This window comes from Callospermophilus lateralis, chromosome 2 (genome assembly GCF_048772815.1).
Source record: "Callospermophilus lateralis isolate mCalLat2 chromosome 2, mCalLat2.hap1, whole genome shotgun sequence".
Lineage (NCBI taxonomy): Eukaryota > Metazoa > Chordata > Mammalia > Rodentia > Sciuridae > Callospermophilus > Callospermophilus lateralis.
In genome coordinates this window covers 154,068,754-154,071,242 of record NC_135306.1, presented here as the reverse complement: position 1 = coordinate 154,071,242, position 2,489 = coordinate 154,068,754, and the positions used below count along the sequence as shown (strand labels likewise).

Sequence of the window (2,489 nt, the reverse complement as noted above, 5' to 3'; positions counted from 1 at the left end):
TTATATGTTGTGGGACTTGGTGTCCTTAAAACCTGAAAGGATCCTCATGACACAGTCTCGTATCTGCTTAGTTTTCACCCCATAGACCACAGGGTTCATGGTGGGAGGCAAAAGCAGATAAATATTGGCCATGATGATGTGACAAGATGGAGGGATCGTGTGGCCTCCAAAGCAATGGGAAAAGAAGGAGAAGAAAGCAGGACTGTAGGAGAAGACCCTGGCACAGATGTGGGCGGTGCAGGTGCTGAAGGCCTTTTGCTGAGCATTGTTTATAAAATTATGTTTCAATAATTTACAATTATTTAGTATGAACTAGTCAATAGGGTCACTATTCTTTTCTCCCTCTATACCACTTTAATACATTGAACAGTACCTCTTAACTGTAAAGTTCAGTACTTGCTTCAAGATATACATTACATTGTAAATATCATTGCAAAAAGCATATTCACAGCTTCTCTTGGAGTTAAAGTATTTTATGTAAAGTTTGCCAAATGTTAGATAATGGTCTTAATTATAGTTGTGCAAAAAAGAGCAATTGCCTAGGGTAGTGAAAAAGATACTGTGGCTATATTCTGACCCTACAGGTACCCAAGAATGAGCAGGTAGTTCTATTACACTTTAAATATGTATCCATGTATCAGAAGGAGACAGAAAAATTAAGGGGAATTTCTGATTGGTGGTGCAAAAATGTTATCTCCAAGACTCTCAGGAGGTTAAAGCAGGAGCATCATCAACTTAGTGCAACCCTGTCTCAAAAAATAAAATTGTGGGTGGTGCAGGTGCTGAAGGCCTTTTGCCGAGCATCTGCTGAGGAGAGGCTGACCATGGCCCGGAGGATCATGGTGTAGGAGACTGTGATGCACAGGATGTCAAAGCTTCCAATAAGGAGGGCTACCATTAAACCATAGATGGCGTTGACCTCGACATTGCCACAGGATAATTTGGCTACAGACATGTGGTCACAGTATGTATGAGAGATGACATTGCCTCTGCAGTAGGGAAGACGCTTGGTGAGGAAAGTGAAAGGAGTAATAAGCAACACCCCTCTTAGGAAGGTGGCAAGCCCACCCTTCCCAATGACATCATTGGTGAGGATGACTGAGTAGCGCAGAGGGTAGCAGATGGCCACATAGTGGTCCAGGGCCATAAGCATGAGCACCCCAGACTCCGAATCCCTGTGAAGGTATGGATGAAGAACATCTGGACCAGGCATTCATCAAATCCAATTTCCTTGAGGTGAAACCAGAAGATGCAGAGGGCTTTAGGGATTGTGCTTGAGCACATGACAAGGTCAGTTAGAGAAAGCATGGCCAAGAAGTAGTACATGGGTCTGTGCAGGGAGTCCTCATAGCGGATGAGGTAGAGGAGTCCACAATTCCCAACCACAGCCACTACATACATGGAGCAGAATGGGAAGGAAATCCAGATGTGCATGTCCTCCAGGCCTGGGATACTCTTAAGAATGAATGAAACTGGGGTTACATATGTTTTATTCAGGGTCAGCATGATCAAGCTAGTATGGTCACTAAACAGCTTAAAGTTACATGAGTTTTCCTAAAGTAGGAAAAAAAGAGAGAGAAAGAGAGAAAGCATAGGTTAAGGTTACTGTTTTCCCCCATCCCTAGTTTTTAAAAAATTACATAGAACATTTTCATGATCAGACAATCAAATTTTTCTGAGTGCCAAGGTACAGCTTTGTTCGCTTGTTATTTGCTCTTAATTCATTGATTTATTCAATAAGTTCTTATCAAGCAATCTAAGTGTTTATCAGAGAAACTGATTGTACATCAATTACTCTAAGTGGCAGATTCACACCTTCATAATTTATAATCAAGTATAATAAGGAATTTTTGTTAGAATACCTTATTTAACTGTTAATCATTTCACACTCACTATGAATGTGATCTTAAAGAAGAATACTTTGATCATCTCACTGATGAGCCAACAAACACAAAATTAAAAACATTTAAAAAATTCTTAATTAACGACTCATGACAGGCATGGTGGTATGTACCAGTAATTCTAGCAACTCAGAAAGGCAGGAGGATCAAAGGCTTGGGGCCAAACTCTGCCCTAAGCAACTTAGTGAGACCATGTCTCAAAATAAAATATAAAAAGGGCTAGGGAGAAAAATCAATAAATTGTATAGAATCAAACTAAAAAACTTCTTCACAGCAAAGGTAACAATGAAAAATGAAAGAAAGCCTACAGAATGGGAGAAAATATGTGCCACCTGCACCTAAAATAGAGCATTAATCTCCAGGCTATATTAACACATATACACACACAAAAAAAAAAAATCCCAAATAACCAAATCCAGTAATGGGCAAAGGAATTGAAGAGACACTTCACAGAAGAAGAAATATGATTGGTCAACAAATATATGAAAAGTGTTCAACATCTCTAGCAATTAGAGAAAAGCAAATCAAAACTACACTGAGATTTCATCTCACTCCAGTCAGAATGGCAATTTTGAAGAATACAAGCAA

At 39.5% G+C, this 2,489-nt stretch overlaps 1 pseudogene; it reads right to left on the bottom strand.

Moving 5' to 3' along the window:
• LOC143391410 (olfactory receptor 52N4-like) lies at positions 1–1,506 on the bottom strand (annotated as a pseudogene).
• Between the last annotated feature and the right edge of the window lie 983 nt (positions 1,507–2,489).